This window comes from Cupressus sempervirens, chromosome 9 (genome assembly GCF_028749045.1).
Source record: "Cupressus sempervirens isolate cs-2001-9-10 chromosome 9, ASM2874904v1, whole genome shotgun sequence".
Classification (NCBI taxonomy): Eukaryota; Viridiplantae; Streptophyta; class Pinopsida; order Cupressales; family Cupressaceae; genus Cupressus; species Cupressus sempervirens.
Window position 1 is genome coordinate 659,903,224 of NC_143126.1, and position 13,217 is coordinate 659,916,440.

At 35.4% G+C, this 13,217-nt stretch overlaps 1 pseudogene; it reads right to left on the reverse strand.

The window, feature by feature from the left end:
• Positions 1-8,084: 8,084 nt before the first annotated feature.
• On the reverse strand, positions 8,085-10,514 carry LOC149540474 (nucleobase-ascorbate transporter 6-like; annotated as a pseudogene).
• Positions 10,515-13,217: the final 2,703 nt, after the last annotated feature.

Genomic DNA, 13,217 nt, shown 5'->3' on the forward strand with positions numbered 1-13,217 from the left:
ACCCTCATTATCTCTCTTCTCAGGGAGGCAAAAGTTAATTGAATGTAAAATATTGTTTTGAAGCTACTATTGAGTTCTGTTCATTACGTCTGGTTCAGGTTCTGGATTTGGTGATGTGACGTTTTATATAATTGTTTTAAGCTTTGGTCTAAGAGACTGTTTGTGCTCATCCTTTTTATGGCTAACGTTGCTTAATTTTTATGTTGCAATGCATAATCTTTGCATTAATCATAAAAATTCAGTTGTACAGTATAATTTAGGCACTTGTTGCATTTTTATTAATTTAACATAATTTGTGATGCATAATTATGTTAATGGTGATGGTTTCCATCTCCATTACTGATGGTTGCCTATAAGACGTATGTATTTTGTTTATTGTCCTTAATTACCATATGTACTAAATTTGGTATCAATTTGTTTACTAATGTCAGTTGACACATACATGTTCAAGGATTTTACTTATCTCTAATGAATTCATAATTGCATTAACAGAGTAGTGGTGGTTGTCATGGTTTTAGCTTAAAATCAAGGGATATCAGCACTAGTTATCGCTCTATAGCTTTGAATTTGGCAATCATTTGGATGCCATTGGTTGATTTGGCTGTTCATGGGATAGATTTTTTTAAGCGAGGTAATCTCTTAACAGGCTCTCTCAGCGGATGAAGCTTGGAAAATTTTGCTATGACATTGCATTTCTTCAGGCTTTTCGGTTAACCATCTAGCCTATAAGGGGATTGGTCTTCAAACTCTTCTTGTGACCTTTAAACATGTTTAGATTCAGGGCACTTTTGTTGCTAAGACCATTTTGAAGTTCGAGGAAACTCTCAAACCTTGGCTTTGTTGGGCTGGTAATGGAATCAGAGATGGGCTCTCAATGAATCAACAAAGCCTCTGGTGGTTGCCCTTATTTGCCATGCAAGGTGTGCCTTTAGGCAAAATTCAAGGAGCCAGTGTTTTGCAATTATTTCGTAAGGGTATTAAAACTCCTAGAGATGATTACTATGAGCCTTTGCTCATGGGAGGATCTGCAGGGCTAGTATAAGCTTATTTGTCTAGATCGATAGAGAATTGATCTTCTAGTTTCTGTGGTTCTTCTCAATTTGTTGCACAGGTTGGGAATTAACTCATCACGTCCATGGTGGAAAGATTGGAAGTGGTATCTTGCCACTCTAATGACTAGTTATAAGTCCAGGCTAGGGTATCGGTCGTTGGTGCCCCATCTTCCAATGGTTGACACTCTTAACTAGTGTTGACATTTGCATTCTTTGCATAAGATTAGAGTTTTAGATTTGCCATTGTCTGACATATTATCACAAAGCCAAAGATTGCTTACTTTGCCTAGTGTCTTTTCTGCCAGGGTTTGCCTTTGGGCCTTCGACTTCGCCATTTAAGAAAATTAGGAATAAAGAATATAACTGTTTTCACATAACCCATAATAGATCTAAAATAAACACATAATTAAAATTTACATGCAGAGAATAGACAACATATTCACGAAAATTGTGACACGAGATATACCTTGAAAAACTCTCATTGAGGGAGAAAACTTAGCCTTAAAAAGCATCCATCATTATGTATTATTCAACAAGAAAATACCATTGCAATACAACCATGGAAGCCTTCAAAGCTATCGAACAATTCATGTGAATAAGTATGAATTCACACATTCCATGCCATGCTTTCAACTTTCACAAATGCTCCTTTGGCTAACTTGTCAAGCCTTGTCTTGCTTGACTCTTTTTTTTTTTTTGGTCTTCTGTCTTCTCCCTTCACCAAGAACTACCCTTGTGGCTATTTATATAATACTAACTTCCACAAAACCACCAAGTGGTATTACATGAACAATGCACTAAACTAAAACTATGTGCTACATAACCCATTGACCCCATATTTAATGTTGAAAATTTAATTTCTTTTTTCCAATATTAAATAATTACATGAAATATCACAATGTTACAATACAATTCATCAAGTATATCCCATGAGAATCTTTACATGTTGCATGTCCATTTAGGAGCAACATTACATAATAAAATAAAATAATAAAATATAATAATATTATGCAATGTGTGCAACACCCATTATCTTAACAATCTCCCACTTATTGTATACATTGTATAGAGTTAATCTGTAGCGACATAAATGAATAAAGGAACAATCCCTCCCAACGCATCCACCATCTTGGTACCCACAACAAAATCAAAGTATCTAGCATATCAAATATGAATGATCTCACCTCTTATTATGCCACTGTCACTGAAAATACATAGAAGTCATTTAAAGAGAAAGCCACCCAATCTGTTGCATTAGAAGATCATAAAATCTTGTACCAATTGAAATGCCAAACACAAAAAACTTGATCCCAAGGTAATCACATGTATTTGTAGTTGTCAAAATAATATCCATAGCTGAAATAACACTCACAGCAAGTGCCAAAGTCATTCAACTATCCATACCTCCAAAGGTATACCAAGTGAATCTCACATCATCAACATATCTAATCTATAACTTGCAATCACAAGCTTCAAAAGCAATACCTACTACATATATACCAAGAAGCTCTCACTGCAAAAGATATTATCAAATCTATAACCAATCCACTCACAACATCTCAAAGAAGTGAATCCATGTAGTCTCAAAGACATCCATAACACATAAATCAATAATCTGCAAGAACAACTAATAAAAAATATTCAACAATCTCTCAAGCTCTCCACTACCAATAGAGGAAAGAGATAAATGAATAATCATGCCATCTCCCACATGACATACATGAGTACAAACCAGTGATCACAATATTTAACCAATCTCAAATCCAATGTAAGCAAAATAGAACATCCAAAAAGATAACCAAGACCAAAGAGAAACCATGCAAATTATAACCTGTATCATGTCCTTCTACACACACCTCTAGATGTAAACTATGCAAGTATGATCTCCTTCATAAAATCCCAACAAGAAGCCGCAATAACACCGAAACTATACCATATAACTAATCATGGATGTAAGCCTTTCATAAGAAGATCAAACTCATAAACCATTCCTAATCCAAGAAATTTGCCCAATATAAAACCATCTCCCAAACTTAACCAGCATAACAACATAAGCAAATGGAGATAACCAATGCTAAACCATCTTTCAAATGAACCCTCTAGAACCAACTCATGTTCCGTAGCTCAAGATCCATATCCATGAAAGACAAACATAAATATAATGCACCTGAGGAAAAAAATAATGGGTTATACCTCTCAAGTAGCAAATCGCCGAGTAGATCAAGATTGGGGAATGTGAATGTTCATCAAAATATCCAAGTCTTCAACCAAGACTCATCTAAGAACAATCTCCTCTCAAGTCCATATCAGGTGAATGCCCCTCGGACTTCCTACTGAAACCATCAACTATCTCAACAAGTACTTCTCTCTAATCCAAGAGAAAACAACATCACCACTGTCTTTAAGTATCCATGAGCACCTGTAACCAATCAATCCATGTCAACTCCAAATGCAACATAACAATATCAAGAAGTATCCAACTTATGATCAATGTGCTCAATACCAAGAAACTAAACTAAGATCAATGTCAAAGTTCCAACCATGGCCTCAGGAACATAAACATGACAACATGATCTAACCATTTTAATCAAAGAGATAACATGCTCCATATGAACATACTATAACATGTCAAAACTTTAAACACATATCAAGAGTATATCATGACATGATAATAAAACCATCCTCACACTAAGGATAATATGTAGCTATGGGAGATGCCATTGGTGACTTCCAAATGGTGGACTCCAAGTCTTATGATATCTTGCATACTACTTATGCTCGCATCCTTGTGGTGGTGGATACATTGAAGGGACTACTTGAGAAGATCAAACTTGAGGTCCCTAATGGTTCCTAGGTTCAGACTCTAGACTACGAAGGAATCCCTTTCCGATGTAGGGCCTGTTCTGGGATTGGTCATATTGCTGCTTGTTGCCCTGCAAAAATTCAGAAATCAAAGAAAGACCTTCTTGGTGGTTTGGGGCTTTGGTTCAACATTACTTTGTCCTTAAAGATGCTGCCCTTAAGGTTGCCCCCTAGTTATGGAAGCTGAGGGTGCCAGTTGCCCTGCTCCGGCTGGACTTTTCTTGATCCTTTGTTGGATTCGGACGCTGTGGCTTCCCCTCCCTTTGGGGTTCAGGTTCCATCAGACATTGCTTCAGATGTGATCTTACCTATTTTGCCGGCTGGGTCAGTTGGTGATGCTTTGGTGTGGGAGGAGGAGGCTTCTCTGGTGGAGGAAGGTTGGACAAAGGTTAAAGGTAAAAAATACAGACATCCCCAACAGTCCTCAGATCGTCTTCTTAGATCTCACTTTTTTGGGAGTAGGGGGTCTTAATTGTTTTTGAGTTGTAATTGGTGGCAAAATTGCACTGTGTTATTTGCAGGGCCGCCTTGGTCACCCTTTGTTGGTTGGTGACCTGTTTCTCCTTTTGTGTGTGGTCTCTTTTGTTCGGGCTTCATTGAAAATCTTTTGTTTAGAAAGTTTCAGACACCCTTCAAAACCTATTTTTTAAAATAAAAAACATGTCAAATGAAAGTATAAACCACACCTTTACCAAAAACCTTGTGAGTCCTCAAGATGCAACCATCTCCACACACCATGAAGAAAATCATCTCCACATACCATGAAGAACCATCTCCACATACCATGAAGATAACCAAGAACTCCATGAGTCTTAAGATCTAACCATCTTCACACATCATGAAGATAACAAGTGCACTATGCAAATGTCAAAGACGCTTTTGCAGCAACATGATCTAAGACAAACTTCCAACATCTGCAAACACTCAATAAATAACAATGCTAGAAAACTCCCACTCAACCGTGGAACTAAGGCATCATAAAATCCATCTCCTATATGAAGATCCTCCAGGTCTATGCACACACAACCAAAGTATCAGTACCAAGTGAAACCAAGATCTCCAAATCTAAGAAGATATAAACCAAACCAGGAACTAATCTTGCACTGTCACCGCATCACTGTCACAAGCTCCCACTAAACTGTGTATCCAAGCTATCCATGACATCATGATGAAAAATCCATCCTCTAACCATGAGAATCAACCAAGGCATCAAACCATCAAAGAATTCAAAGTGCACATCACGAGCTCCTTAAAAGAAACTAAATAACCATGATCCTCAACTAAGAAGATATACCATCATAACCAAATCTGGAATCCAAACCAATGAACATCAAGAGTGTACTTATATATCCAATCATGTCATGCCAAAATCTATGGCACCATGATCACATCCATGAACTGAGCATTTGACTCTCAATGTGTCCAACTTGTCAACATAAAATAGTCAACCACAATCCTCCACCATGAGTGTACCTAGTAACATCTCATCCCTTCTATATGAAGAAAAATCAATAAATCATGTGACTTAGGGCATAGGCAACCCAAATACAAGCCACCAATCTGAATATGATTCAATAATAAAAGATCAATGGCAAAGACAACCCATAACCAAACCATAAATGCAACCTGTAAGTATAGACCACTTACAACACTGCACAACTTGTAGACTCAACAAGTTATCATACATATCCAAATCGAACATTGATAACCATATCATCATGAGACCAATCTGAAATATGGATTGAGTATACAATGACATCAAATCCAAATCTCCAAAATATACAATGTCATAAACTCTTAGTGCTACCATAGTCAATATATATCATAAATTGTTCAGATCAATATATCTTCAAATAAATCATGCCAAACCTACACCAAATCTAAACCAATATGTAGAGCTCTCAAAGAGCTTTTCATTGACTACTCGAAGTCCAAAATCTGACTTCGTATGCCCTAATCTGTGCTCAAAGTAAATAACATTTGACTTTCAAGTTCTTAAAACTTGACAAAATATCAAAATCACAGAACCAAACCTACACCAAGTTGTAGTGCTCTGAATTAGCTTTCCAATGCCTGTAAGAAGTCTGAAATCCGATATCTTGCGAGAAAGTTATGGTTGTTTTAGACAACCTTTTTACCATTTTCACCGCGATTTTTTTTAAACGAATAATTTCGATGGGATTAAATTTGACAGCCATCACAGACTGAAACTAAAAACTCTTTCATTTCCTCTAAACATGGCCAAACTAGGGTATATTATATATTAAAAATTTATGAAAATGTCGACTCGAATCCAATGGTGAGGTTTGTTTTTACTCAGGAGGTCATTTCTGTATGCTACTATCTAAAACCTCATTTAAATGAAACACCCAAAAAGTCCTTTTGTCCAACAATTTCACATGCTTAAATTTTTTCAACATCCCATCATAACAACAAACCCAAAACCCTCAAATCTACAATAAAACACTCATATATCTTGCTCTTTCTTTTATCCTCTCATGCATTTCCATGGATTCAATCTAATGTTACAATAATAAAACCTGGCTCTGATACCACTTGTAAGGAAACTAGCAATAAATAATATAACCGTTTTCACATAATCCATAATAGATTTGAAATAAACATGAAATTAAAATCCACATGCAAGAGAATAAACAACATACCCACAAAAATTGTGACACAAGATATACCCTAGGAAACCCCCATTGAGGGAAAAATTCAGCCTCCACAAGCATTCAGCATCATGTATTATTCAACAAAAAAATACTATTGCAATACAACCATGGAAGCCTTCAAAGTCATAGCCACCACCGAGCAATCCATGTGAACAAGTATGAATTCACACATCCTATGCCATGCCTCCACTAGTACATTTGACCTCATTTTTTGACCAATATTGATCAAAATTTTGACCTAGGTCGGTCAAAATTTGGACCAACCAATTGGTCAAATTTTTTTGGTCAAAATTTCGACCAATCTGTTGGTCGAAAACTTTCTAGAGCCTTGATGCAATTTCTACCAGGCATTGGTTGAAATTTCGACCAATGCTTGGTCGAAAACTACTAGGCATTGGTAGAAATCTTCTAGGCATTGGTCAAAATTTTGACCAATGCTTGGTCGAAAACATTCAGGCATTGGTTAAAATTTCTTTTGAGGCATTCTATAAAACAGTTCACATGCCTTGTCTATGATTTGACATTTTGCATGCATCCTGCACTCTCTCATACTGATGATGGATTATAGAGAGCGATCTGAAATGATGATGCTAAAAAACGCACACAATCAAATCCAAAACGAACTTGCATTACAAATGGATTGTGGAAATCTGATATTGTTAATTTTGCATGCATGTCTACCAGGATAATCACAACTTATTATCCTGGTAGACATGCATGCAAAATTAACAATATCAGATTTTCACAATCCATTTGTAATGCAAGTTCGTTTTGGATTTGATTGTGTGCGTTTTTTAGCATCATCATTTCAGACCACTCTCTATAATCCATCATCAGGATGAGAGAGTGCATGATGCATGCAAAATGTCAAATCATAGGTAAGGCATGTGAACTGTTTTATAGAATGCCTCAAAGAAATGTGGTCTCTTTGCAAGCCATGAATTGTTTTATACAATTACCTTTGTACCACCAAAATAGTTATAACATGCATTCACAAATGATAAACTCACAAGCAACCAATACAACTTTAGGACCTTAATAGTAATATATTCAAAACATATTGTTATTGATGATGAGACAAACCAACTCCCCCGTCTGTAAGCCAAAATCAATTTAAAAAAAAAAACAATTACTCTTTCCATGAATGGATTCTAGAAGAAAAGACTACACTACAAGTAAATTTATCACTACTTGATTTAAAAAAATGTTCAGTGCCATTCCAACAGCCAAGAATATTGCAAAGATTATCATTTTGAACAAAAAATTGGTAAATATTAAAAATAAGTTAAAGTTGTCACAATTTTTACTTTCTAGTAAAAAATACAATAGTTTTTACTGCACTCCTCTATCTAAGAAAAGAAGAGATTCGGAAAACTGAATTGATCCCTCTTTCAGGAGGGTTCCAAAATAAATGCTCATTGGTTCAATTCTATCAAAAGCATAAATAATTAAAGATTTACCATTGCAGCTTTATAATTACACTTTCCAAATTAAGCTAGGTGTGCACAACATGTGCATCTTGAGAGTTTTGAATCAAGATGACATCTAAAAATACTTTGTAAGCAACTGTGAACTCATTGAAATACTGAGGTATAGATAAGCCCAAAAACAAAGAGAAACCCAGGATAAAAATTGTCCTGAAACTATTTAGATTGCAATATTGGAGAAAGCTAAGCCCTCCAATAGCTGCTCATCAAAATCACAAAAACTCAGAAAACAACATGGAGTTACCGTTTTTCCGACTACAAGTATTAATTTGTGCAAACTAATCATAAGCTTATTTAAGGCTTTCTCATAAATTGCAAAAACCAAGACAATGAAATGAGTAAATAGTTGAAACTTGATTGACATTGTAGCATAATGGAAATATGTGTTGCTCATACATACCGACATAAGCAAAGAAAAGGCAATATAAAGCAGCAACAATAGATATTGGAATGGAGGGAAAGATTGCTCCAAATTTGTCTAGAATAACAAAAGTGCAAAATCAACTATGTAAATTATCAGGTTTAAAATATAATATCCAAATACTATAGAGAATAGAGAGCCCAGCTGAAGATGATTATCACCAAGAATAGAGAAGAATATCATAAATCCTACTGCTATCTGTATCACCTTGTGACTTCCAACTCGTGTCAATGCCAAAAGACCAACATTCTCATTGCATGCAGAAAACACACAATTTAGAGTTCTAAATTAGTCCTTTTTCATGAGGGCCAAGGAGCAGCTGAAAGTGCTAGGCTTCTTACATTGATACAGTGGACCCATTTAGAGTTCCAAACATCCCATCCAACAAGATTCCAATTCCCTGCAAAAATACCTATTAGATCTCCTCCCTAACCTTCCTCTAATAATGCTAATGTCCAGACACAAGGAAAAGAGGAACGCGAGAAGTAAAGAAGAAAAAGTCCACTCCTCACCTGCCAACCTATACCTCAGCTTAGGATAGATGGAGGAGGAGTTGTGGCACTTGCGTACCTTGACACAACATAAAATGCACCACTAGACTACCAATTCAAAGCACAACAATCAATACACTTTGCAACATATGGATAATTAACAAAGTAGTCAACAACTACAAAAAAAACTAAATATGAAGACTGGAATTTGGAATTTGACAAGCTAACCTCAACGAGTGAGACAAAAGCAACAACCATCATTGCAAATGCTTGTCCTGCATCAAATATGGGCGCTCCCCACTGGAATGGATAGAGAATCCTTATCCTGCAGAATAACAAGAATGAGTGAAAACTGTTTAAAAAAATGTGATTTAACATGAGAAATTTGTAAGTAGTCTATACCATGGGACACATGACAAGAAATGGTGAAATCAGAACTCATCCCTCAAAGACAGAGGCCATGATGAATTGGCAAAAGCCCATAGCCATAATCAAGACTACAAGCTTCGTAGGGGAAATTCAATACCTTTAGAAATTTGCGAAGTCTTTCTCATACACAACTGCTCCATTGTGTGCCATCACATGGGCTGCAAAAAACTTTGTGACTGATGAAAATGTGAATCATGTAAAATAGGAACAATGCAATTCAAGAATCAGATTACAATCAAGCTCACTTAATAAAGTCTAATATTTATGCACAAACTTAAAAAATAATAAGCAATTATATCATAGAAAGGACCTAGTTTGCTCCATTGCTTCTTTGATATTTTCTTTAATGCTTGATAAGTGGATTGCCCTTCGAAGTAGCATAATCTCGATAGCACAATGATTATATGATAACTTGATCTAGTGATGATAATGTTCAAAGTTAATAAATAGATATGATAGCTAGATGATAGTAGATATTAGATAGTGGTTGTAAATAATGTTGCTCTCCCAATAATGATCAAGGATATGTCAAGGAATAATGAGTTGGAGTGTTTTATTTTATATGCTTCACTTGATATTTGATCAGCAATGGAGATAATTTAGGAGAATCAGTGGATGAGAAAAATTATGACAGGGTAGGAGTTAATATTAGGAAATGAAGTGCCAAGGTAGATTTATCAGCAAAATTAAATTAATTAACTCATTAATTATAACTCACAAGTACTGTTGGAGAAATAATTAAATATTAATTTATTACTTTTGGAAAGAATAAGGAATTAAATAACAAAAGAAATAATGTGTGAATTAATCAAATAACTGAAATTATTTAATCAATATTGGGGGGAAATTCAGACAATTAAAATTTATTTAATTCTAATAGGTGAAAAGAGGAAATGTTAGCTCATTTAAATGTAGTAGTGTTCTCACCTTCCTTAACATCTTCGTTGGGAAGGGACCCTTCAGCTCCATGTGAAGTCTAAGCATATCATTGTTTGTGAAGTCTAAGCAATAAACAATTGTATTGCATACGCTCGCACTGCAGTCAATTTAAGACCAATATTGCGACCAAACTTCTTAAGAACCTCTCGAAGATTCATGTGCAAAGGCTCAAATACTAAACAAAGATGATTCCTATACTTAAAGCTGGAAAGAAATCTGACACAGTGACGTTTATCTTCAGGGTCAGCACCAGCCAATTTTTTCAATATTATTAGTTATTCTTGTCCTGCTTTATACCTGTGGAGCAAAGGATTGACATAAATCACAGGTGACCAGGACCGAATCAGTAACTGAAATTGATAGTATCTATCAAGCTTCTGAGTTGAAAATGAGGATGCTTGTAATGGAAAATGTTATACTGAACATTGTTCCACCCATACCATTCCAAGTGAGTCAAGGAACCTAACATTTTGGGAAATATAATTTATTATCCTTTTAATCTTCTCGAGTATCTGAGAAGTACCACTGTTGAAAGAAAACTATCATTCTCTTTATCAGTTAATTTATATATTTCATTCCGTTACAAAATACTTGATTCTGTGTTTTATATGTTACAAACTTGAAATATACCATTTTCCCTTTCTGTCACTTTTGGCTGCCAGAGGTTTTGATCTGTGTCTGGACGAATCTTTAGGCTAGAAGGGCTAAAGATTTGCATGGATAACAATTTCATTCCAATCTGTTGGATTCACTGACAGATTAAAATATTGAATAAGATCATTATAAGATAGATGCACCAATATCCCTCACGATTTCTAAAATGATCTTAATTTTTACAATTGACCAAAAACATTTCAGTAGCTGTATGCTTTTTTATTTTATTTGTTTCATGAATACATTAATGATACTGAAGGCCTCTCTTGCAACATCAATGAACTGAATACCTGTTTTCAAGAATCTCATGAAAGATCTATTTCAGCAATCATGATTGCAGTGCAAAATATCAAGAAATTGAATGATAGAGTGGGAGATCATGGTTTGTCTCATACGCAAGTGTCTTCTTTGGCAATTGAGAATATGGATCTCGGAGGAAATTTGTAAACGTATCAAACCTTCCCAACAAATATCAAACCTTCTCTTGGGTACGATACAGAGGACACTTTTTGAAACAATTTCAGCTGCTGTAAGACGATTCTCCTATTCTATTTAATAATTTTTTGTTATGTTTCATATGTTATTGGTGTGCAGCTGATTCATTCACTTTATATTCTTCATATTTCTCATTCTTCCGATGTTATCTTTTTTTAGGTTAAACTCATCAACGTGGAGCTCAGGATAAAAGCGAGCTTTGTATCTCCACAGAAAAAATGTTAGGAAGTTTATATTTATTTGTGCTGGAAAGGCAGTCCTTTTTGATTATGTAAACATGCATAAGACAGTAAGTTCTTTTTTGTTCCCTGATAGGCATTCTATTCAGTTTGCTGGTCCTTAATTAGTCAACTATTTTGAGAAGGGATTTTGATTTGACCTTCTAGATTTTCTAGATTTTCAATTTTCGTTTTTGTTTTTTTGGCATGTCTATAATGTCATACTATCATATATTACACCTTTGATTTGTGTTTGTGTAGGTAGCGAAATTGGATTATATCCTCTCAAACATCTTTGTAGCATTGTATACTGATGGTTTATATGTAACTAAAGAAGATCTTCAGAATCAGGGAGATAATCTCAAGTTTGAAGATGCTACTGGAACACGCATGGGAGAGGGTGAAGGTGCCAAGGATGTAAGTGATCAGATCCAAGACGAGGATCAACTTCTTGGCAGTTTTTACAAGGTATTTATGATACACTTCGGTTTTTATTGCTATGCTCAGTATTGTCACATATCTCTGAGGTTTCATTTTTATGGTCCATTCATTTAGCTTGTAGGATTTTTAATTACCATCCTTTGCATTTCATGTCTCAGCCAAGTGAGGAACCTTCTACATTTGCAAAAGGTCCCAGTGAACATGATAAAGGCATAGAAATGGAGCAAGACTTTTCTACAAGTGATATGCACAATGTCAGCGAGGATTCAGGGGATGACAGTGGGGAGAATGATGAGGATGTAAATCTGGATGCAACTATGGGGGAGATAGGCGAGGATGACAAGGTGGTTGATGAATAGCTATGGAACAAAGAGGATGATGTTCAATCACAAAATAAAAAAGAGCAGTATGAAAGAGGATCTTCTGTGCAACAGATGGGTGTAGATTCTGTGGAGCTTAGAGCAAAGCAGGATATGGATGATGGTGAAACAGGCCAACAAAATAATGATGACATGGAAATTCTTGATGATTCAGGTGCTGATGTGACTGACATTCCTGAGGAGTTAACCATGAACAAAGATGATGCATATTCAGAACCTACAGGGATGCAACTCGATGTGGAGGAGGAATTCAAACTTAATGATGATATGGAGGTGGATGAGCCCGAAGGTTCAAATGAGGCTAAGGATGAATCTGATTCATGCCTTGATGATATGACCACTGAAAATAATATGCAAGATGGGGAATCGACAAAAGAAGACTCTTACATGGAAGATTGCAAGCAAGTTGAAAATGATTCTATGGAGCAACAACAAGATGAACATATTGAAAATGATGAAATTAAAGAAAATTCATCTGGAGGAGTTGAACAATCAGTTGAAGCTTATGAAAGTTCCTCCCAAGTTGGGGCTTCTTAGAATCTTCTAGATTTTCAACATATTCCAAATATGGCAAAAAGCAATGATTATCATAAAAAAAATCAAGGATTAGAAAACAACATTATTTCTGAGGTTCAAAATGATATTATTCTTGAAGATAGTCATGTAGATGGAC